The 26,420-nt window shown below is 43.5% G+C and overlaps 1 non-coding gene and 1 pseudogene across 1 annotated transcript; both read left to right on the forward strand.

Moving 5' to 3' along the window:
* Window positions 1-199: 199 nt before the first annotated feature.
* Window positions 200-25,475, forward strand: LOC112249552 (annotated as a pseudogene).
* trnat-agu lies at window positions 980-1,053 on the forward strand. Its single transcript has one exon. It is a non-coding gene; the product is annotated as a tRNA-Thr (tRNA).
* Window positions 25,476-26,420: the final 945 nt, after the last annotated feature.

The following is a 26,420-nucleotide window of genomic DNA, read 5'->3' on the forward strand; positions in this document are numbered from 1 at the left end:
CTGGTTTTCTCACCAATGGGTTTAGAGAATTAGGCAAGTGGAGAGGAGAGAAGATGTGAGGAGGATGCAATTGCGATGTTCCAATGTTACGGAAAAAGGGCTCTTTTTGAATGAGTTAAACGTACTGACTGTGGAAAGCGCAACTTGGTCTTCATTTTATTCATTTCCGAGGCCCATATGAAAAGAGTTAAGCCAGCTTGTACACGTCACTTTCAAAGGATGAGTAGGCTCTACACGCCAGCTCTTGAAGCCAGCAGTGATCGTATAGTGGTTAGTACTCTGAGTTGTGGCCTCAGCAACCCCGGTCCAAATCCGGATCAGCGCACTGCAATGTCATTTCGAAAGGGTTGTATTTTGAACGAGATCAAACTTACTGTGTAAGGTCAAGAAACTCAACATCTGTGCTATTTGACCAAGACCCCATTTCATGGTAGGTTATTTACTTACATTATTACATTATCTCCTGTGTTAGAGGAGTTTACCATTTTCAAGCTCGACACCCAAATGTGAATTGTAGTGTCCTCGAACAACCAAAATAATAAAGAAATAATGTATGATTCTGAATGTTTACTGATATCTTGCGACCCACCTATCACATGTTAATAACCGCTTTGGGTCCAAAATCATTGTTTAAGAATCCATGCCAGAGGTTCTTGAGTTTATTCATCTCGAGACCCAAATGAAAATTGTACTGTCCTCGAATGACCATATTTAAGAAGAAATAGTTTGCGATTACAAATGTTTACTGATATCTTGCTACCCACCTTTCACATGCTCAGGCCCACTTTGGGACCCAAAACATAGCTTAAGAAACCCTGTTGCTTGACAATTGAAGGTGTCCATATCGATTCCAATATTAGTAAATGACATTTGTTTTGTGACGTGTTTTTGCTAGACAGAGATATGGGTTAAATGAATGAGACTGGTTTGATTCAAATAGGTGTGTGAGTTCTTATCTGCAATAGATGTCATATAAATGGGTGCTGTGGCTTAGTTGGTTAAAGCGCCTGTCTAGTAAACAGGAGATCCTGAGTTCAACTCTCAGCAGTACCTTTTCAAGCATTTGATTGTACGAGGATCTCAAATATTTTTAGTTTCTTGAGGGGGAATAGGCTTTGTCGTGCCCTCTTCATGACTGTCTTGGTGTGTTTGGACCAATCTAGTTTTGTTGTTGATGTGGACACCAAGGAATAAGAAGCTCTCAACCTGTTCCACTACAGCCCCGTCGATGAGAATGGGGACATGCTCGGTGTTCCTTTTCCTGTAGTCCACAATCATCTCCTTAGTCTTGGTTACGTTGAGGGATAGGTTGTTATTCTGGCACCACCCAGCCAGGTCTCTGACCTCCTCCCTATAGGCTGTCTCGTCGTTGTCGGTGATCAGGCCTACCCCTGTTGTGTCGTCAGCAAACTTAATGATGTTATTGGAGTCGTGCCTGGCCATGCAGTCGTGGGTGAACAGGGAGTACAGGAGGGGACTGCGCACGCACCCCTGGGGAGCTCCAGTGTTGAGAATCAGCGTGGCAGATGTGTTGCTACCTACCCTCACCACCTGGGGGCAGCCTGTCAGGAAGTCCAGGATCCAGTTGCAGAGGGAGGTGTTTAGTCCCAGGGTCCTTAGCTTGGTGATGAGCTTTGAAGGTACTATGGTGTTGAACGATGAGCTGTAGTCAATGAACAGCATTCTCACATACAGTGGGGCAAAAAAGTATTTAGTCAGCCACCAATTGTGCAAGTTCTCCCACTTAAAAAGATGAGAGAAGCCTGTAATTTTCATCATAGGTACACTTCAACTATGACAGACAAAATTACAAAAAACAATCCAGAAAATCACATTGTAAGATTTTTAATGAATTTATTTGCAAATTATGGTGGAAAATAAGTATTTGGTCAATAACAAAAGTTTATCTCAATACTTTGTTATATACCCTTTGTTGGCAATGACAGAGGTCAAACATTTTCTGTAAGTCTTCACAAGGTTTTCACACACTGTTGCTGGTATTTTGGCCCATTTCTCCATGCAGATGATGTTTTGGGGCTGTTGCTGGGCAACACAGACTTTCAACTCCCTCCAAAGATGTTCTATGGGGTTGAGATCTGGAGACTGGCTAGGCCACTCCAGGACCTTGAAATGCTTCTTACGAAGCCACTCCTTCGTTGCCCGGGCGGTGTGTTTGGGATCATTGTCATGCTGAAAGACCCAGCCACGTTTCATCTTCAATGCCCTTGCTGATGGAAGGAGGTTTTCACTCAAAATCTCACGATACATGGCCCATTCATTCTTTCCTTTACACGGATCAGTCGTCCTGGTCCCTTTGCAGAAAAACAGCCCCAAAGCATGATGTTTCCACCCCCATGCTTCACAGTAGGTATGGTGTTCTTTGGATGCAACTCAGCATTCTTTGTCCTCCAAACACGACAAGTTGAGTTTTTACCAAAAGGTTGTATTTTTGGTTTCATCTGACCATATGACATTCTCCCAATCTTCTTCTGGATCATCCAAATGCTCTCTAGCAAACTTCAGACGGGCCTGGACATGTACTGGCTTAAGCAGGGGGACGCGTCTGGCACTGCAGGATTTGAGTCCCTGGCAGCGTAGTGTGTTACTGATGGTAGGCTTTGTTACTTTGGTCCCAGCTCTCTGCAGGTCATTCACTAGGTCCCCCCGTGTGGTTCTGGGATTTTTGCTCACCGTTCTTGTGATCATTTTGACCCCACGGGGTGAGATCTTGTGTGGAGCCCCAGATCGAGGGAGATTATCAATGGTCTTGTATGTCTTCCATTTCCTAATAATTGCTCCGACAGATAATTTCTTCAAACCAAGCTGCTTACCTATTGCAGATTCAGTCTTCCCAGCCTGGTGCAGGTCTACAATTTAGTTTCTGGTGTCCTTTGACAGCTCTTTGATCTTGGCCATAGTGGAGTTTGGAGTGTGACTGTTTGAGGTTGTGGACAGGCGTCTTTTATACTGATAACAAGTTCAATCAGGTGCCATTAATACAGGTAACGAGTGGAGGACAGGGGAGCCTCATAAAGAAGAAGTTACAGGTCTGTGAGAGCCAGAAATCTTGTTTGTTTGGAGGTGACCAAATACTTATTTTCCACCATCATTTGCAAATAAATTCATTAAAATCATACAATGTGATTTTCTGGATCCATAACGAAATAAACATCTGCATTTTGAAACAGTATTTTTATCATTATTTTATTAACGAAAGCATAAAGATGTTGATGAAGAAGCCACATTTGAATCGGGATCCATCCCGGTTGGTATTCCGTGGAACCATGTATTTTTTCGGTGCGGCTCAGCCCTTTGTCCACTGATCTCCACGGATGGATGTCCGCACGGTTGTATGCTCTGCAAAAACACATTCACGTTTTTAGTACACAATGATCTGTTTTATTACACAGTACTGTATACCTACACATTGATAGGCTATATAAACTTTTTTTTAAAGCAAGGAAACGCAAATACTTTTAGTTTTGGTGATCCTCTCAGCTCCGGCTAATTTTCAAGTCCTCTGGTGGTTACAGTCCTAACCCTGGAACGGGTAACACCATAGAAAGAAGCTGGCTTGATGAAAATGATGTCTGTAAGCCAGAAAAGGGCCTAAATAAGGGTCCTCATTGCAAATCAGGGCATAAACTGGGTCAAGACTCCAGCAGAGTAAGTAGACCTTTATTTAGTCAAATAAAGGTTAAATAAAATAAATAAAAGACCTACAACACCTACAGTATATCTAAAATCTCTACTTGTAGATCTCCTGATTTAAACCCCATCGAACTTGTTTGGCATCAACTGAAAACATTCATCCCTAACTCTGCCAAGCCTACAGTACAGGCAAAGATGAACTGGTGACGGCCATCAAGATGTTTTGTCTTGAGAAATTGACGATACAATTCCCTCCCTACCCTCCTTCTTTGCAAGGACTAATAGCCCACAATGGGTGGATGGATTACTTATTTTGTATTCCAATGTATTGAATGAATGTATTAATTAGAGTAATTTACCATTCTCATTCTCGGACTGGAAACATTGTTTGCAGAGTTCACAATCTCATTTTCAAGTCCTTGTTTAAAAAATAATGATATTTTGGAGATGATTTCGTTTTCAAATATCAGAAGGTGAACGGTTGTAATCTGAATCAAGGGAAAAAGGCCATTCTTGAACATGGGGTGAGACAATAGGCCATTTTCATTTTCTCTGGCTTGCCATTCCAAATAAAATGGAATATTTTTTGCTCATAATTTAAACTGTTTAAACTGTCGCTGTTTAGATTTTCTCTCTAAAAGGATGCATTATGAAAGGAAAATGACATGCGCAAGAAAAGGTGGTCATATGCCTACCTGGTTAAATAAAGGTTAAATCCTTTTTGAGACAATAATACATGCATCCAGGTCAGGATAACCAATAATATACACAAAGCACTAACCCCGACTCTCTTTTTTAAGTGTTCATAGTTCTAGGTCTATATATTCCTGGTGTCTTTTTTTAGCAAACATTCCTTATTTTAGTTAAAAAGATCACAATTTTCACCTAAAATGACACACCCAATTTTCACCTAGAATGACACACCCAATTTTAACTGCCTGTAGCTCAGGACCTGAAGCAAGGATATGCATATTATTGACACCATTTTAAAGGAAACACTTTGAAGTTCGTGGGAATGTGAGATGAATGTAGGAGAATATAACATCTTATATCTGGTAAAAGATCATACAAAGAAAAACAACCATTTTTTGTATTTTTCTTTGTACAATCATCTTTGAAATGCAAGAGAAAGAGCATAATGTATTATTCCAGCTCAGGCACAATTTAGATTTTGGCCACTAGATGGCAGCAGTGTATGTGCAAAGTTTTAGACTGATCCAAGAACCATTGCATTTCTGAAAATGTTGTATCAAGACGGCCCAATTGTGCCTAATTGGTTTAATAATATATTTTCAAGTTCATAACTGTGCATTCTCCACAAACAATAGCATGGTATTCTTTCACTGTAATAGCTACTGTAAATTGGACAGTGCAGTTAGAATAACAAGAATTTAAGCTTTCTGCCAATATCGAATATGTCTATGTCCTGGGAAATGTTCTTGCTACGTACAACATCATGCTAATCACATTAGCGCACATTAGCTCAACCGTCCTGAGGTAGGGACACCGATCTGTAGAGATGCTTAAGAGGTTATAAACGCTCTTCACAGAACGTGCCTATTTGAGACCAAAACTAGCGATCACTTGTAGAGTCGTGACTTTTTATAATCACTTCTATTTTCTATTTTTCACTTCTAGACTATCAGAAAGAATGTTGGTACGTATATATTTTGATCCAAAGCCATGAATGAGTGAGTCACTCAGCTGTATGTAGGTGCCGAGGCTATATGATAACAAGCAAAATTACATTAGTGTTCTATGTACCACCTCTGACCATTCCCCAAGTTCTATGTTCAAAATATTGTTCCAGTATTAGACGTGTTAGAGCTTCAGCGGGAAAAGGTCTGTTGAGACAAAACACATTCCTTTGGTGAATTGGCAAGCAGAGGCCTGGATCTCCTCCCTTGATTTACAACAGGAAGTGAGTGTCAATCCCCACTAGTTCTTTCCTTCCCCTCTACGGGGGAAAGGGGTCCGATTGAAGTTATTCGTTGCAAACCTGTTCTGTCTTATTTGGATACTCGTGGTCAGTCATGACAATGTCATGAATTTCGAGATATGAATTTTCAGGGGTGCTACATAATGTCAGCACCCCTCCCTTTTAGCCTCAGAGTAGCCTCAACTTGTCAGGGCATGGATTCTACAAGGTGTAGAAAGCTTTCCATAGGGATGCTGGCCCATGTTGACTCCAAAGCTTCCCACAGTTGTGTCAAGTTGGCTGGATGTCCTTTGGGTGGTGGACCATTCTTGATACACACGGGAATCTGTTGAGCGTGAAAAACGCAGCAGCGTTGCAGTTCTTGAAACAAACTGGTGGCAACGACTACCATACCCCGTTCAAAGGCACATAAATATTTAGTCTCGCCCATTCACCCTCTGAATGGCACACATAAACAATCCATGTCTCAATTGTCTCAAGGCTCAATCCTTCTGTAATAATCTCTCCTCCCCTTAATCTACACTGGATTTAACAAGTGACATCAATAAGGAATCATAGCTTTCACCTCAATTCACTTGGTCAGTCTATGTAATTTAATGTTTTGTATTGTCTTCAACTGTTTACCACCCCCTCTCTCCGTCTCTGTGTAGTGGTGAGGCTGGAGTGTTGACATGGATCACCCATGGTTTTGCTAATTCTCTTCCCCAGCCTGCTGGGACACGCCGGCTAGGCAGAGCCAACACTGAGGTAAGATCCACTACAGATTTGTGTGAAAGTTACTGCAAGATCGTGTTAAGTTCAATCTCACAGTGCCGTTTGTGACTCTGTTCTCTGTTCATCCTTATCCTTCCCCCCTCCACCAAACAGGTACAGGTACAGAACTACTGTGTGTGTGTGTGTGTGTGTGTGTGTGTGTGTGTGTGTGTGTGTGTGTGTGTGTGTGTGTGTGTGTGTGTGTGTGTGTGTGTGTGTGTGTGTGTGTGTGTGTGTGTGTGTGTGTGTGTGTGTGTGTGTGTGCGTGCATGCGTGCGTGTGCGTGTGCGTGCGCGTGTGCGAATTAGTGAGGAAGCCGGATGTGGAGGTCCTGGGCTGGATTCTATATAACAGATGATCTAAATGACTACTTTGACACTGGCAAACGGAGAATCTGAGATGAAACATTTAGGCCTTGTCTTGAATCCATCAATAGACTAGGTGAGTGGAGATGTAAATATTGGACAATATTAGTCGAAATTATAGTCCTAAAAAAGCTTTCCAGTTTCACTGACTCACCCGCAGCTCACTCACCGGTGATGGCTGATGCCCATGTCAAAAACATCTATCTTGTTTTACTTTGTAAAACAATATTGGTCGCTCAATGGGCCTGGTTGGAAGTTGATAACATATTTAGTAGCCTACAGGCAGATTCGTCTTCTCTTTTCAGCAGTCATTTGCTTTCCAATCTGTGTTTTCCCAGGATTGTATTTTAAATACTGCGAAATTGAAACTGTTTTCGTTGTATGATGTTCACTGACAGATTTGCAGCGTGATCCCAACTGTAGGCTTGCCTCGTGATTAGGCTACACCAAAAAGTTCTACAGCTGCACCATCGAGAACATCTTGACTGGCTACATAACCGCTTAGTATGGCAATTGCACCACCTTGACCGTAAAGCTCTACATAGGGTGGTGCAGACAGCCCGGTACATCACTGGGGCCGAGCTCCCTGCTATCCAGGACCTCTATATCAGGCGGTGTCAGAGGAACACCTGACAAATTGCCAAGGACTCCAGCCATCCAATTCATAGACTGTTCACCCTGCTACCGTCCGGGAGCATCGGCTCTCGGACAAACAGGCTCCGAGACAACTTCTACCCCCAAGCCATAAGACTGCTAAATAGTCAACTCATGGTACCCAAACTATCTTGCACGGACCCTACGCAACCTAGACTTTATATACACACTCACTCACACACACTACACTGCCACTCCCACACAAATCCCTCACACATTTAAACAATACACACACACACACACACATTATTATCTACCACTTTCCCCTGCCTGCATGTACAGTGCATTCGGGAAAGTATTCAGACCCCTTCCCCTTTTCCACGTTTTGTCACATTACAGCCTTCTTCTAAAATGGATTAAATACATTTTTTCCTCATCAATCTACACATAATGCCCCATAATGACGAAGAGAGAACAGTTGTTTTGACTACTTTGCACATTTATTCAAAATAAAACCAGAAATACCTTATTTGCGTAAGTATTCAGACCGTTAGCTAAGAAACTAGAAATTGAGCTCAGGCGCATCCAATTTCCATTGATCATCCTTGAGATGTTTCTACAATCTTTCTTGATTGGAGTCCACTTGTGCTAAATTCAATTAATTGGACATGATTTGGAAAGGCACAGACTTGTCTGTATAAGGACTATAGTTGACAGTGAATGTCAGAGCAAAAACCAAACCTTGTGGTCGAAGGAATTGTCCGTTGAGCGCTGAGACAGGATTGTGTCGAGGCACAGATCTGGGGAAGGGTACCAAAACATTTCTGCAGCATTGTAGGTCCCCAAGAACACAGTGGCCTCCATCATTCTTAAATGGAAGAAGTTTGGAACCACCAAGACTCTTCCTAGAGCTAGCCGCCCAGCAAAACTGATCAATCGGGGGAGAAGGGCCTTGGTCAGGGAGGTGAGCAAGAACCCTATGGTTATTCTGACAGAGCTCCAGAGTTCCCCTGTGGAGATGGGAGAACCTTCCAGAAGGACAACCATCTCTGCAGCACTCCACCAATCAGGCCTTTATGGTAGAGTGGCCAGGCGGAAGCCACTCCTCAGTAAAAGGCACATGATAGTCCGCTTGGAGTTTGCCAAAAGGCACCTGAAGGACTCTCAAACCATGAGAAACAAGATTCTCTGGTCTGATGAAACCAAGATTGAATTCTTTGGCCTGAATGCCAAGCGTCACGTATGGAGGAAACCTGGCACCATCCATACGGTGAAGCACATTATTCTTTTTTAAATTCTTCAAGCTCTGTCAAGTTGGTTGTTGATCATTGCTAGACAGCCATTTTCAAGTTGATTTAAGTCAAAACCGTAACTAGGCCACTCAGGAACATTCAATGTCATCTTGGTAAGCAAGTTTAGTGTATATTTGGCCTTGTGTTTTAGTTTATTGTCCAGCTGAAAGGAGACTTTGTCTCCCAGTGTCTGTTGGAAGGCTGAATTTACATGGTTTTCCTCTAGGATTGTGCCTGTGCTTAGCTCTATTCTGCTTCTTTTTACAACAAAAAAAATCCCTAGTCCTTGCCGATGACAAGCATACCCATAACATGATGCCGCCACCACCATGCTTGAAAATATGAAGGGACGCATTTGAAGTCTGTAATGGTGATGTGCCAAATCTGAACCGTTTGGGCTACAAACTAATATGACACCACTGTGGAAAGGGGAAACTCTCATGAACACGATGCTCCATTTATGCTCTATGATCCCCACAAGTGTCTCAGGACTCGAATGAAGATAACCCATACAAATGAATGGAAGGTAGCTCTGTGCCAACCAAAATAAGCTGTTATATATGTATCCAAAAAAATATATATTTCCTGAGCTTTTTTATATCTCCTAGATATAGGACAGACACTTCAAAACCTTATCCCTTATCACTAAAAAAAATACTATCTTTTTTTGCCATTTATGAATGTGTATTCAATGCTTTTCTATGAGCTATAGTAGTAAATGCCAAATTCCAAATTCAAATCATTTGTAATAAAATATATATATTTATATAAAGGGGTCCTAAGATTCAAAATATATTTCATATGTTAGCTTAGTAGAAATGTTTTACTCCTGAAATTAGTTAACAAACGGGTTGAATACTTATTGTCGCTAGACATTTCAGCTTTTCATTTTTTATTAATTTGTAAAAAAAAAATTTTTTAAACATAATTCCGCTTTAACACAAAACAAATTGAAAAAGTCAAGGGGTGTGAATACTTTCTGAAGGCACTGTATGTTCAACATTGTTTACACTATTACAGCTTCAGTTGGACATGTCTCTTGTATTGTCTTGTGCCACTAATTCCTCATTGAATCAGAGCGGACCTGAAAAGGTAGGTTCTAAAATCAAATTTAGACCATTAAGAATGACTTAGTCTCACGAGCCAGATACTGGATTCTCATTGGAGGGTCGACAGCGAGGCTAAGGATGACTAGTCTGGGATATGTTTAATTTAGTCCTTTTTTTCTACACAAAACAATTGTTTCATTCATGAAAACATAGTTGAGATCTAACCCAATGTCAAACAGACCAATTCAAAAACAAAACTTAAGTATAATCCTCTCCCCAGTATCCATCCTCACACTCCCGATTGACAAATATTATCTTGATAATTCAATGCTGCTATGGCAACATTGTTCTAAATCCTTCCATTCGTATCTGTCTAATCTTGTTGTCGATGGTTGTCTTGACAATTTATCCTGAGTATGTGATTGTCTGGGCAGTCAAACTCAGACGGTTTTCCTCCAAACCAACCGTTAATCTCCAGGATGAGAGTTGAGGATTATTTGTTGTGAAGGTGAGACCACGCACTGTATATTACATTGTGTTTGCCACAATTAAGTGGCAAACAGTCACGGAAGAAGGAGACCACATAGGCTTTAGAGAACTTCAGAGAGATGTTCCAATGGGTTCAGAGTGAGTTGTGTAACCGGGAACAATCTGTCGACATTGTTGTTGAGTTATGGCTGTATCTGTTTCAGTGACAGATATGAATCATTTCCTTACCAGTGAAATAATTAATTATCTGCAATTGTGAGACATTTTCTTACTCTGGATGCCCAGAGTGCATATTCCTATGTTAACGCTGATCCTTCTAGCAAGCAGCTCTAACGCCCTGAACCAGAGCTAGGTGGATGTGTGTTTGTCCTGATGATTTTCTCTGCTTCACTTCCAGCACTAAGACTGTATTGATAGGTTCTCTCAGTGTTTAACGCTACTCCTATTGGCTATCTCACACAGTAAAGCTGCACTGATTGGACCACACTCCCTCTCCAGGTTCCTGGTGGATGTGTGTCCAGCTGAGGAGTTGCCTGAGGTTGGGGCAGAGGCAGAGCCAGTCGATCCAAGCCTCCCAGTGTCTACCCCCAGAGAGTCTTCCCCTGAACCAGAGCCAGAACCAGAGCCAGAAGGCTCAGCCTACTGCCACTCCTCAGGTAGGGAACATTTTAACTGTCAACAGGTAACCTTGTTATTACACTGTAGTTACATGTGTGTTACCAATGCTATTACTATGGAGAATATTTTTTTTCTGTTCACTGCTCTCATTACAGGAAGAGGAAGGTGCTGACGAAGGAGGGTGTGAAGGTGAGTCTTCCTGCTTCATGTAATATGAGAATATTCATCAATGCTGAACAGTAGTGCACATATGCTACATGGACAAAAGTTCAAGTTCTCATTTACAACTGCTACCTGGCCAAGATAAAGCAAAGCAGTGTGACAAAAACAACAACACAGAGTTACACATGGGATAAACAAATGTACAGTCAATAACACAATAGAAAAATCTATGTTCAGTGTGTACAAATGTAGTAAGATTAGGGAGGTAAGGCAATAAATAGGCCATAGTGGCGAAATAGTTACAATTTAGCATTAACACTGGAGTGATAGATGTACAGATGATGATGTGCAAGAAGAGATACTGGGATGCAAAGCAGCAACAACCAAAAAAATAAAATATGGGGATGATGTAGTTGGGTGTACTATTTACAGATGGGCTGTGTTCAGGTACAGTGATTGGTAAGCTGCTCTGACAGCTGATGCTTAAAGTTAGAGAGGGAGATATAAGTCTCCAGCTTCAGTGATTTTTGCAATTTGTTCCAGTCATTGGCAGCAGAGAACTGGAAGGAAAGGCAGCCAAATGGGGTGTTGGCTTTGTGGATGAGCAGTGATATATACGTGCTGGAGTCTGTGCTATGGGTGGGTGTTGCTATGGTGACCAGTGAGCTGAGATAAGGCGGGGCTTTACCTAGCAAAGACTTATAGATGACCTGGAGCCAGTGGGTCTGGCGACAAATATGTATTGAGGGCCAGCCAACGAGAGCATACAGGTCGCAGTGGTGGGTAGTATATGGGGCTTGACCTCAACCCCGGATATCCACTAGATGTTGGAACATTGCTGCAGGGACTTGCTTCCATTTATCCAAAAGAGCATTAGTGAGGTCGGGCACTGATGTTGGGCGATTAGGTCTGGCTTGCAGTCGGCATTGTAATTCATCCCAAAGGTATTCGATGGGGTTGAGGTTAGGACTCTGTACAGGCCAGTCAAGTTCTTCCACACAAATCTCGACAAATAATTTCTGTATTGACCTCGCTTTGTGCACGGGGGCATTGTCATGCTGAAACAGAAAAAGCCTTCCCCAAACTGTTGCCACATCGTTGGAAGCAAAGAATCTTATAGAATGTCATTGTATGCTGTGGCGTTAAAATGTTCCTTCACCGGAACTAAGGGGCGTAGCTCGAACCATGAAAAACAGCCCAAACCATTATTCCTCCTCCACCAAACTTTACAGTTGGCACTATGCATTGGGGCAGGTAGCGTTCTCCTGGCATGCCAGATGGTGAAGCGTGATACTTCACTCCAGAGAACGAGTTTCCACTGCTACGGAGTCCAATGGCGGTGAGCTTTACACCACTCCAGGCAATGCTTGGCATTGCACATGGTGATATTAGGCTTGTGTGCAGCTGCTCAGCCATGGAAACCCATTTCATTAAGCTCCCAACAAACAGTTCTTGTGCTGACGTTGCTTCCAGAAGCAGTTTGGAACTCGGTAGTGAGTGTTGAACCGAGGACAGGCAATTTTACACGCTACGCGCTTCAGCACTCAACGGTCCTGCTCTGTGAGCTTGTGTTGCTTACCACTTCGTGGTTGAGCTGTTACTGCTCCTAGACATTTCCACTTCACAATAGTTCACAGTTGACCGGGGCAGCTCTAGCAATGCAGAAATCTGACGAACTGAATTGTTGGAAAGGTGACATCCTACTGTATGATGGTGCCACGTTGAAGGTCACTAAGCTCTTTATTAAGGCCATTCTACTGCCAATGTTTGTCTATGGAAATTACATGGCTGTGTGCTCGATTTTATACACCTGTCAGCAACGGGTATGGCTGAAAGAGCCGAATCGACTAATATGAAAGGGTGTCCACATACTTTTGTATATATAGTTTATATGACAGCACAACTACCAGACATTAAAACTACTGCTACTAACTACTACTCTAACATTTTTGATCTTACCATGACTTCCAGTTTTGCTGTTTTGATCTGATTGGCTGTCTGACCGTGTCTCCACTCAGTGCCCTCCAGTTGCTCTCCAATCAGGAGCCTGCTTGTGCATATCCCCCACACCTGCCAGTGCATCGACAGTCTCACCCAGTTGCTATGCTATAACAACCTGACCCCTCCTAAAACTGTCCATGCTCGCCCTGACAGAAAATCTAACCCTGCTAAAACATGACATGTCCGAGCTACCCAAGCAGGCACAACAGTACTGCCAAATTATCCTCAACAGACTTAACCCAAACACAGTGTCCCAACCCCAGGAAGATGCCTCCAAGGAGATGCCTCCTGCAGACCTGTAGTTAGATTCATAAAATGAGTGTCAAATTAGATCAACCTTCTCCTCAGAGCACCAAATCAACTTTCACCTATCCTGAGACTTCCCGACCACATCCTGACCCCATCCTCACCCCTGACCCTTTGACCCCTGACCTCCACATCTCTGCCATCATGCTCTCTACAGTCCCCCCTGCTTCATCGGGAAGAGCAGCAGCCATCCACCCACTGCTAAAGTGAACCGAACCCTCTAAAGGGTGAAATGTCCTGTGCCGTGCTATTCTGTTCTGTGTTGTGCAATGCTATGTCGTGTTGTGCCATGCCGTGCTGTGTTGTGTCTTTCTTTCACATCAATGACAATAGCCTCTCTATTTATTTATTTTACTTTTTCTACATTATAGAATAATAGGGAAGACATCAAAACTATGAAATAACAAAAAGGGAATCATGTAGCAACCAAAAAAGTGCCATACAAATCAAAACCCACCCCACATTCCAGACTCCCGCTCTGGACACCCTTGGCGATCTCCCAACCAGCCTCGTGATATAATAGCCTCGTTACTGTTGTACCCAAGTTATCCCTGGGTTAAGCAAACCCCTTGGTTTCTAGAATGTTTTCGTCTTCCTACAAAAGTTCTAGGACGCTTTCAAGTATTGTTTCTAGAATTTGAATCTGATAGTTCTGGGTTGTTGGTGTGTATCAACAGAACGCTCTTGAGTGAGTTTTCTAGAGTTCTAGAATAGTCTGTCAGGGATTCCTCAGAGAGTTCTGGAATGTTGATGTGTATCAAAGTTCTAGAATCCTACTTCTTCAGAGAACATTGGTAGGGACAGAGGGAATGTGCTGCCAGCAGTTAAAGTAGAGGATGTGGACAGAGACGTAGTGATGGGAGGGAGTTGCAAAGTCCCCCAGATCATCACCTCCCAGGACCCCCTGTCCATCTCTCTGACCGTGCATCTCGTCCCCATGACCAAGCTTCAGGTAAACTGACTATACACTCTGCTGCTTCAAAAGTCTATCTGATGATTATAGTAAACTTAGCAAAAAAAATAAACGTCCACTCACTGTCAACTGCGTCTATGTTCAGCAAACTTAACATGTGGAAATATTTGTATGAACGCAACAAGATTCAAAAACGGAGACATAAACTGAACAAGTTCGACAGACGTGCCATCGACAGGAATGGAATAATGTGTCCCTGAGCAAAGGGGGGGTAAAAATCAAAAGTATCTGGTGTGGCCACCAGCTGCATTAAGTACTGCAGTGCATCTCCTCCTCATGGACTGCACCAGATTTGCCAGTTCTTGCTGTGAGATGTCACCCCACTCTTCCACCAAGGCACCTGCAATTTCCCAGACATTTCTGGGGGGGATTGGCCCTAGCCCTCACCCTCCAATCCAACAGGTCCCAGACGTGCTCAATGGGATTGAGATCCGGGCTCTTCACTGGCCATGGCAGAACACTGACATTCCTGTCTTGCAGGAAATCACGCACAGAACGAGCAGTATGGCTGGTGGCATTGTCATGCTGGAGGGTCATGTCAGGATGAGCCTGCAATGACAACAAGCTCAGTCCAATGGTGCTGTGACACACTGCCCCAGACCATGACGGACCCTCCACCTCCACATCGATCCCGCTCCAGAGTACATTCCTTCGACGATAAACGTCAATCCGACCGTCACCCCTGGTGAGACAAAACCTCGACTCGTCAGTGAAGAGCACTTTTTGCCAGTCTTGTCTGGTCTAGCGACGGTGGGTTTGTGCCTATAAGCGATGTTGTTGCCGGTGATGTCTGGTGAGGATCTGCCTTACAACAGGCCTACAAGCCCTCAGTCCAGCCTCTCTCAGCCTATTGCCGACAGTCTGAGCACTGATGGAGGGATTGTGCATTCCTGGTGTAACTCGGGCAGTTGTTGTTGCCGTCCTGTACCTGTCCTGCAGATGTGATGTTCGGATGTTCGGGTGTACGGATCCTGTGCAGGTGTTGACGATCAGTTGTCTGTCCTGTCTCCCTGTAGCTCTGTCTTAGGCGTCTCAAAGTATGGACATTGCAATTTATTGCCCTGGCCACATCTGCAGTGCTCATGCCTCCTTGCAACATGCCTAAGGCACGTTCACACAGATGAGCAGGGACCCTGGGCATCTTTCTTTTGTGTGTTTTCCAGAGTCAGTAGAAAGGCCTATTTAGTGTCCCATGTTTTCATAACTGTGACCTTAATTGCCTACCGTCTGTAAGCTGTTAGTGTCGTAACGACCGTTCCACAGGTGCATGTTCATTAATTGTTTATAGTTCATTGAACAAGCATGGGAAACTGTGTTTAAACCCTTTACAATGAGGATCTGTGAAGTTATTTTGATTTTTATGAATTATCTTTGAAAGACAGGGTCCTGAAAAAGGGACGTTTCTTTTTTGCTGAGTCTAGCTGTACAGACTTGCTCTGTAGTGATTTTCCTAGGATGACCCTAATATTACTCTCTCTCTTTTTCTCACACATTCAGCAAAGCTGTGGCTACAGAGTAAGTTATGACAGCTTTGTTTGTGCAGCTATTCTGCCCTTTTCTCTTTGTCTCCTATTGCCTAACCTTGTTTCGCCTTCCCCTCAGTGGCTTGCTCCTCCTGGTAGAAGAGAGAAGTGCTGAAGAGGATGATGTTTGTGTTGTTGATGACTTGGAGATGCAGACCGGCCTCCTGACTGTGGAAGATGAGTGAGTGATGCCACACAGGCAAATGCACAACATGCATGCAAAACCAGTGGAGGCTGATGAGCAGAGGACAGCTCTTAACAATGGCTGGAACGGAGTAAATGGAATCAAACATATATATTTGTACCTTTATATAACTAGGCAAGTCATTTAAAACAAATTCTTATTTACAATGACAGCCTAGGAACAGTGGGTTAACTGCCTTGTTCAGGGGAAGAACCATTTTTAACTTGTCAGCTCAGGGATTTGATCCACCAACCTTGCAGTTACTGGACCAACACTCTAACCACTAGGTTACCTGCCACCCCTCGTTATGGAAGCCACGCATTTGATGTATTTGATACCATTACTATGAGCCCGTCCGCCCCAATTAAGGTGCCACCAAACTCCTGTGATGCAAACACGCATTTACACTTGCACACACACACACTCGCTCACTCACTGATGATGTCATATGCTGCAGGGATCGTCCAGCATCAGAGGCCAGCTATGGCAGTGTGAATATCCAAGAGAGTGACTACACTGGTCAAGCTGTTTAAGGCGAGGACGGTCCACAAGAAGGAAAAACGGATGGACCCTGATGACTCTGAGGAAGACAGCCCCCGAGCCTGTAGGCTACCACTAAACATGACCTTTAACCTGTGACCCTGACCCTTGACCTTACAACGAGCAAAATAGACAATTGCCATACGATTTTCTAAAATACACAAATGCAAGCCTGACCCACATCCTTTTTCACATAACCTATAACTTTTGACTCCCAGCCCCAGCCCAGCCCCAGCCAAGGCACCCCCTCCTCCCCTGCCCCCAGAAGAGGATATGAAGGACATCCCAGGCCCGGTGGAGGAGGAAGAGGAGTACTGGGACTTGTATGGATACCAAATCAAAATCCTCAAACTTCCCAAAATGCTCCCACTTCCTAGTTGGCTTCAAACCATAGTGGACTATCGTTTCCCATCCAGCATCGACCTCTATACTGGTGAGTTATAACATATTATACTTAAGCACTAAGGCCCGAGGAGGTGTGGTACTGTGTATGGCCAATATTCCACGGCAAAGGGCTATTCTTATGCTCATCGCAATGAGTGCCTTGGTACACCCCTTAGCCGTGGTATATTGGCCATATACCACAAATGACTGAGGTGCATTACTGCTATTATAAACTGGTTATCAAAAAAAAAAAATTCACCTTTATTTAACCAGGTAGGCTAGTTGAGAACAAGTTCTCATTTACAACTGCGACCTGGCCAAGATAAAGCATAGCAGTGTGAACAGACCACAACACAAAGTTACACATGGAGTAAACAATAAACAGGTCAATAACACAGTATAATTTTTTTTTAAAGAGTCTATATACATTGTGTGCAAAAGGCATGAGGAGGTAGGCGAATAATTACAATTTAGCAGATTAACACTGGAGTGATAAATGATCAAATGGTCATGTGCAGGTAGAGATACTGGTGTGCAAAAGAGCAGAAAGTAAATAAATAAAAACAGTATGGGGATGAGGTAGGTAAATTGGGTGGGCTATTTACCGATGGACTATGTACAGCTGCAGCGATCGGTTAGCTGCTCAGATAGCAGATGTTTAAAGTTGCAGTGCCTTGCAAAAGTATTCACCCCCCTTGCCATTTTTCCTATTTTGTTGAATTACAACCTGTAATTTAAATTTAATGTAATGGACATTCACAAAATAGTCCAGAATGGTGAAGTGAAATGAAAAAAATAACTTGTTAAAAATTAAAATTAAAATTACAACGGAAAGTGGTGCATGCATATGTATTCACCCCCTTTGCTACGAAGCCCCTAAATAAGATCTGCTGCAACCAATTACCTTCAGAAGTCACATAATTCATTAAATAAAGTTCACCTGTGTGCAATCTAAGTGTCACATGAACGGTCACATGATCTCAGTATATATACACCTGTTCTGGAAGGCCCCAGCGTCTGCAACACCACTAACCAAGGGGCACCACCAAGCCAGCGGCACCATGACGACCAAGGAGCTCTCTAAACAGGACAGGGACAAAGTTGTGGAGAAGTACAGATCAGGGATGGGTTATAAAAAAATATCAGAAACATTTAACATCTTACTGAGCACCATTAAATCCATTATTAAAAAATGGAAAGAATATGGCACCACAATAAACCTGCCAAGAGAGGGCCGCCCACCAAAACTCACGGACCAGGCAAGGAGGGCATTAATCAGAGAGGCAACAAAGAGACCAAAGATAACCCTGAAGGAGCTGCAAAGCTCCACAGAGGAGATTGGAGTATCTGTCCATAGGACCACATTAAGCCGTACACTCTACAGAGCTGGGCTTTATGGAGGTGGCTAGAAAAAAATCCATAGCTTAAAGAAAAAATAACAAACATGTTTGGTGTTCGCCAAAAGGCATGTGGGAGACTCCCCAAACATATGGAAGAAGATACTCTGATCAGATGAGACAAAAATGGGGCTTTTTGGCCATCAAGGCAAGGACTATGTCTGGCACAAACCCAACACCTCTCATCACCCCGAGAACAACATCCCCACAGTGAAGCATGATGGTGTGGAGATGTTTTTCATCTGCAGGGACTGGGAGTTTTGCCTTGAAGAATGGGCAAAAATCCCAGTGGCTAGATGTGCCAAGCTTATAGAGACATACCCCAAGAGACTTGTAGTTGTTATTGCTGCAAATGTTGTCTCTACAAAGTATTGACTTTTGGGGGGTGAATAGTTATGCATGCTAAAGTTTTCCGTTTTTTTGTCTTATTTCTTGTTTGCTTCACAATAAAAAATATTTTTGCATCTTCAAAGTGGTAGGCATGTATGTAAATCAAATTATACAAACCCCCACAAAATATATTTTAATTCCAGGTTGTAAGGAAACAAAATAGGAAAAATGCCAAGGGGGGTGAATATTTTCACAAGGCACTGTAATTATACAGTGAACAAGTAATTTTGTATTTATGCGATGAGGCACTAGGGGGTGTGGTGTATTGCCAATATACCACGTTTAAGGACTGTTCTTAGGTACGACGCAACGCAGATTGCCTGCATACAGCCCTTAGCCGTGGTATATTAGCCATATGCTACAAACCCAAGAGGTGCCTTTTCGCAATTATAAACATAATTAGAACGGTAAACAAATAATTTGCCGTCATACCCGTGGAATACAATCTAATATAGCACGGCTTTCAGCCAATCAGTATCCAGGACCCAAACTATATAATAGTGGATAGCATCCCTCACCAATTTGACTACCATATACCCCTGTACCATTATGCATTCCTATACAACACAATACTTTACCAACATGACCAACTGGCGAATGAGTGAGCCTGTTACAGTCTCATATCACAACTGGATCTTGACAATAAAATATGAACTATCTTTACCAACCTGATCTTCGGCCCTGATACTAATGTAATGAAATCATAATATGCCTTTTATCCCCCACTGAGTTTTTATATTCACGTTGTAGTTGACTCTGCTCTGCTCTGTTTGTGCCTATTGTCTCCCTGTAGACCTGGTCTACGTGGTGTGGCTGTTCTTTGTGATGATGGCGTGGAACTGGAACGTGTGCCTGATCCCTGTGCGCCGGGCCTTCCCCTACCAGACTGCAGACAACATCTACTGGTGGCTGTTAATGGACTACACCTGTGACCTTATTTACATCAACGACATCCTGGTCTTTCAGCCCCGCCTGGAGTTTGTACGCAGAGGAGATATTGTGGTAAGGGGATCTGGATACTCATTTATCCTGTAGGCAACCACATATGCACATGCGTATACAGAGATTCACATATACACAAACAGGCCCTCACACAAACAGGCCCTCTATGGCAAGTATTACTAGAAAATGCATGCCAACACAGACAGTCATACACACAGAGTCAGAAAAAAAATTGAAAACACACATACATGTACATATTTATAAATACAAGGAACAAAATTATTTTTTAATTTCTTCTATTTTCCTACAGTGACAAAAAGGACATGAGAGACAACTACATGACAACAGAGCAATTCAAGATGAGGCTGAAGCTACACTGTTTCTCCTTGTTGACTAGGCTAGTAGATAAGTAACTCTACATTTCTAAGTTGGACGTGAGGAGTGTTGGTTTAGAATTATTTGTCTTTCAGATGGATTGTGTCAGTATGTTCCCCATGGAGATATTTTACTACTTTACTGGCGTTAACTCCCTCCTCAGATTCCCCCACCCACTGAAGGTACACACACATACACATACATTCTTTGTAGTGCTTAGATCTTAGTGATTAGTGTTTGATTATTGATGCCTCTCTGTTGTCTCTCTCTCTCTCTCTGTTTCAGTACATGGCTTTCTTTGAGTTCAACAACCTTTTTGGAAGCAGTAATGAAGAAAGCCTACATCTACAGGTACCAGAGAGGGACACATAGAACACACTTTGACCATCAACCACACATACATACTCTACACGGGACATTCGCTCAGCACGTAAACACTCAGCAGAGAAAACTAAGCCAACACACTCAAAACACAATACGCATATTTAGCCAGCAGAGGGTGCTGTAGCCCTTACTGAGCTCAAATAACTTTTTCTTATTCCCCCTCCTCTCGCTCTCCCTCTCTCAGAGGGATCCTGACCACTTCCTAACTGTTGTATTCTCTCCACATCAACGCCTGTCTGTTCTATTGGGGTTCTGACTATGAGGGGCTGGGGTCCACTAAGTGGGTCTACGACGGCAGAGGGAACAGGTGAGGAGAATACCGCTAAACAGTCACTAAACAGCCAAAAACCTCATACCAACCACATTACCACAATACAAAACAGCTTTTTCTATGTCCTCTTCTGCTATCACCTTTAAAATGTGTATTTATCCCAGATGTGTGTGTGCATGTATTTGTCTGCCATCTGTGTGTATACTGTACCTCTGTCTGTCTGTGTGCCCAGTTATATCCGGTGTTACTACTTGGTCTCCCGGACCCCACCACCGTGTTCGAGATCACATTCCAGCTCGTCAACTACTTTGTTGGTGTCTTTGCTTTCTCCATCATGATGGGTCAGGTAGGTTCATTAAGGCACGCTGTAGCAAAACCTTTTACAACAGAAAAAAAGAAGCGTTTCTTGATGGCTGGTATGTTCTTGTTTCTGAGCGTTTTCTTCCGTTTCATGCCTACTGAACATAAGGCCTGTTGTTCTGCTGTTGTACCAGATGAGAGATGTGGCGGGGGCTGCCACAGCAGGACAGAACTACTACCGGGCCTGCATGGACAACACCATCAAGTACATGACCTCCTACCACATCGCCAAAGAGGTCCAGAACCGAGTGAAGACCTGGCACGACTACACCTGGAAGATACAGGGCATGCTGGGTGAGGAACGTTGGCTAAATGTTGTGAAAGTGCTGCATGTGAAAACGTTACAAAGAGGCTGTTTCTGTTATGGGCCTAGCTGCTCACTCACCATCCCCCTATCTCTCTCCTTCTCTCTGTCCATCTGTCTCCCTCCTTACCTTTATCCCTCTCTCTCTGTCTCTCTCTCCCTACAGAGGAGCAGGAGCTGTCGATCCAGCTGCCAGATAAGATGAGGGTGGACATGGCTGTGGATGTTCACTACTACATTGTCAGTAAAGTGGCCCTGTTCCAGGTAAGGGGAGGGAAAGAGTCTAATGCAGACACTCAGACATTGTAGCCCTCATCTTTGTCAAATCTTCAATAATACATACTGTACTCTTTCTTCTCTCTCTCGTGTTTTTTTTATTTCTCCAATTGTACTAAACTCCCTCTTTCATGTCTCTCTATTCCCTGCCTCTATATCTGCCCCCCTTCCCTCTTTCTCTCTCTCTTTCTCTCTCCCTCTCTCTCTATTCCAGGGCTGTGACAGACAGATGATATTTGACATGTTGATGAGGCTCGAGTCTGTGGTATACCTGCCTGGGGACTTTGTCTGTAAAAAGGTAGGCCAGTGGAGTGATGCCCTCACCCTCCCATCACAGCTTTACCCCAAGCTTAGCCTAAATCACTTGCACATGGTCCATTCTCCCTTTGTAAACGATACCTCTAATTGCACCTGTGCGTGTTTGCTATGATCTGCTATAATGTGCTGTGTGTCCAGGGTGGGCAGGGTGAGATCGGCAGGGAGATGTATATCATCAAGCAGGGGGCGGTTCAGGTGGTGGGAGGACCTGATTTGAAAACTGTGTTTGTAACAATCAGGGCCGGCTCTGTGTTTGGAGAAATCAGGTGAGAGCTCCCCCTTAATCCCTGGTCCAAATCTTTTCCTCATATACAGTATCATGTTTTGGAATATCTAAGGGCTGTACATTGTACACAATCCCAATGAACCTGTGTCAGCGCTCATGCGTGAAACAATGTGCATGCTATGCCTCTAGCTTGCTTCTAGCATGTCTCTAAGCATGAAGCATGTGTTTGGTGTTTGTTTGGCGTATAACCCATATATGTCCTCCGATTGGACAGCTTGCTGGCAGGGGGCGGGGGGAACAGACGCACGGCCAACGTGATGGCTCACGGATTCGCTAACCTCTTCATCCCGGATAAGAGGGACCTCTCAGACATCCTGGTGCACTACCCCGAGTCCCAGAAACAAAGTGAGGGGGTGACCTCTCGAATCCAACTTTCCTACCTTTTCCACTTCCCCTATCCCTCTCTTCTTACCCAGGACACATCCAAAAGGCCCGAGGAGGTCAAATGGAAAGGCTGGGTTGTGGGATATGAGTCTTGGAGAAGGGAAGGGTGGAGGGGATGGATAACCTACACACAGCCAACACATATCCCACTACATATTGTACACCGATCTTGTGATTGCTCACGTGATGGCGAGGCAAAAGGTGCGCTCTCTCTCTTTCTCTCTCTTTACCAAGCCTCTATCTCTCCGCATCATCTCTTCATCCATCTGTAACCCTCTCCCTCTGTCTGTTCATCCGTTCTTTATCTCAATCTCTTTCCCTCTCTGCTGTAATTCTCTCTCTCTCTCTTTGAAAATGGTTAAGAGGAGTTTGAGCTCCTGATGAAGTATTATTGGTTTAAGTGAGAGGCAGGCAGAAGTTCAGAGGGAATCAGATCCGGATAAACAGACAGTCTCATGACCTACTCTAACTCATCCGTGGCATCAATTTACCTCATGAGTGAGGACAGGGCGGTGCAGTGTGTGTGTGTGTGTGTGTGCGTGTGTATATGTGTGTGTGTGTGCCTAAATGTTTCAAGCCCACAAAATGCATCAATGCCCACAGTGTATATGCACAGTGAGACCATATCTAAACGGTTCACTTCAGTCTGACTGACCTGACCACAACTTTTCCCTACCGCTCTCCCTTTCTAGGAAAATGCTGACTAAGAATAAGAAGCCAGAGGAAAAGGCAGAGGCGAAGGAGACTGCCGAGGTGATCCCAGACAGGCCAGAGACCCCCAAGCTGTTGAAAGCAGCCCTGGTGGTTACAGAGCAGGCAGGCATTAAGGGCACCTTTGTCAAGCTGAAAGAGGGCTACAAACCTACTGAGACTGAGGTAAATAGTATACGCATGCATTTACATGCACACACCTAGTGTCATAAACAGCTGCCTCTGTGTCTGTCCCTTCTCTCCCTTCTCACACCCTCCTTCTTACTCTCTCTCTCTCTCTCTCTCTCTCTCTCTCTCTTTTTGTGGGTGGATTAAAAATCAAATCAATCTTTGTTCTCTCTCTCTCTCACACCCAACCCCCTCTCCCCCCAGACCTCTGGACTCCACATACCTCCTCCCTCCCCGATGGTGCACCGTCGCTCCCCCATCCCCCCTACACATCCTCGCGTCGAGGATGACGAAGATGCGGTTTCCCGAGACGACCGACAGCATGATGCTCATCCTCATGACATGCCGTCACAAAAGCGAGGAGCTCCTGTCCGTCGAGCAGAAAATTGGAGATGAAGAGGAGGAGATTGAGAAGAAGTAGGAGACTGAAAAGGAAATAGACAGAAAGAGAAGGGGAAGAAATGTTGTGGTCCTCCACTATTTTTCTATGCTCTTCTTCGTATATATTGACATTGAGATTTCAGACCGAAATGGTTAAAAAAAAACATTCTCTCTCTATTGCCGCGTTCACTTCATGTTAGAAACTCTGGACCTCCGAGACAAAATTAACTTAAGTTATTTGCATAGAGCTTCCTATTGGTTGATTTTCCAAGTGGGAAACTCGGGGACCATCTTTCTATAATGAGTAAGCAAGTCGGAAATTTTGGAGTTTCCGACAAGACGTGAACATGACATATGTCCCCCTCGGAAAAGTTCCCTTTACAGAGTTATCCTTTAATATTCTGGGATATTATGTGTACCCCTTCTGTCCCTCACTCCCTCATGGTCTCACTGATGTTGTGTGTGTTAAATACGTTTTAGTGCCTTAAAGTGGCAATTAGCAGTTGAAACAATAAGAAAGTGTACTTCCGTCTCCCGTTTTGGTAAAAAGCTGAGGGATGGGGCTGAAGAAATGTAACCACTGTCAAAAAATGTCCATCCATGATATCAAAATGTAGTGTTATGCTTCTTTTGAGGCTATATAGCGTTTGTTTACGTTTACTTTGCTGATAAACATTGAAGTAAAACAAGCTTATATTTGGGGTTGTGAAATGGTACGACAGTTGAACTAAACTCATGAGACATTTCTAAGTTACATTCTTCAAGAATCAATGGGTACATATTATTAATTTATATGTCCAAAAATGTATGTAGCAACCTTATTGATGCTTCATAAACCTAAGGAGCCTTTATGGTTATAGAACTCCATTACCCAGGGGGTTTAGCTCCAGGTCTGCTACTGCTTCCTGCTTCTATGTACTGCCATTCTCCCCAAGGACCTGTGACAGAGGCAATATGGCCTTAACCAAACCTAGACGTTGCTGGTTTCCATATTTCTTTAGCCATTCCTTTTTAAAAGAGAGGCCATTTTCTTTTGTAGTCTGTGCCACAAGGGTGAACACTAGTCTTTCACTCTAAAAGAATGCTTAGCATTTAATTGTTGGGAAAACATCTGTTTCTCTTATCTGAGGAATATGGGGAAAAAAACATTTTCTTATCTGAACTCTGAGAGTGAGTGGTCCTGTGTTGGTTTCCATGGCGCCGTGATGCATCACACAGGTCGATATCTGATTGACTAATTCAGGGTCGTTGCCATGTGTCCTCCTGTCTGACACAGCAGGAGCACAAATGGGTTTCAAAGATTTTACTGAGTTACTGAGTTTCGAGGTGTGTGTGTGTGTGTGTGTGTGTGTGTGTAAGATGTGGAAATGAGTGTGTATGAGCAGGAAGAGATGCAGAAAGCCAGAGGAAGTGTTCATTGTGTCCGTCTCAACCAAACGGGAAAAGGCAGAATAAAAAAAGGCGGGAATAAAACAATGCTGAGCAAAGCCTCAGAACTAACCTCTGTCCAACATTGTGCTACATCTTAGGCTGTGGGTGTGTGTGCATACTTGTGGTAGGAGTCACGTTTTAACTTAAGTTAAAGTTAACTTTACAACCCCTTCCCATATATATCAGTGACCTAAGATCATAGACACAGTGGGTTGTCAGAGTGGGTTATTTTTAAACAACATGGCATAGACGCCTAGGTGCTACTAGAAGATTTAGGGCTAGATTAAATCCCTATCGCAGAAGTAGGAAATTGCAGAAGATCTGCGTTATAGCTTGATTTCAATTTCAAGGCAATGTTCCCGCATTCTCGAATACTAGATTCACGGTAAACGCTGCATATGTCGGCTCAATCCAAAATTACCTTTACATTTTAACGCAGATCTTCCTAGATACTTCCGCGATACGGATTGAATCCAGCCCTTAAGTGTAACGCTCAGGGATCATGCCCATAGTTCATGTTTTTATGAGACTGTTTTTAACATGGATATGTTTCAGTCGACTGGATGTGCTTTTGGTGTCATTTTCAACTGACAAAGTATCAGACACACTGAACCATTTTGGAAATGAAAGCATATATATATATATATATATATATATATATATACATACATACATACACACACAAACACAGTTGAAGTCGGACGTTTACATACACCTTAGCCAAATACATTTAAACCCAGTTTCACAATTCCTGACATTTAATCCTAGTAAAAATTCCCTGTCTTAGGTCAGTTAGGATCACCACTTTATTTTAAGTGTGTGAAATGTCCGAATAATAGTAGAGAACCCACAGCAGCACCCACAGCAGCATCACACTCCTTACGGACAAACTTGTCTGTGAAGGGGCTAAACCACCGAAGAGCGGCTCTACACCATTAGAGCGAGACCAGCTGTGCTTGGCCCGCGACTGGAAAATGCTAGCTGACATTGGCCGGCAACTTGTGTTTCTTCCGGAGATCGCAACCACCACCCTAGACCTGACATGGTGCTCTGGTCCCGTTCGCTCAATAAGGTCTTCATCATTGAGCTCACAGTACCCGGGGAGGACTCAGTAGATGAGGCTTATGAGCGAAAACATCTGTGCTATGCTGATCTAGCTGCCGAAGCACGGCATCATGGCTGGAACACAGAAGTCCGACAAGTGGAGGTGGGCTGCAGA

The sequence above is a fragment of the Oncorhynchus tshawytscha genome, linkage group LG04 (genome assembly GCF_018296145.1).
Source record: "Oncorhynchus tshawytscha isolate Ot180627B linkage group LG04, Otsh_v2.0, whole genome shotgun sequence".
Lineage (NCBI taxonomy): Eukaryota > Metazoa > Chordata > Actinopteri > Salmoniformes > Salmonidae > Oncorhynchus > Oncorhynchus tshawytscha.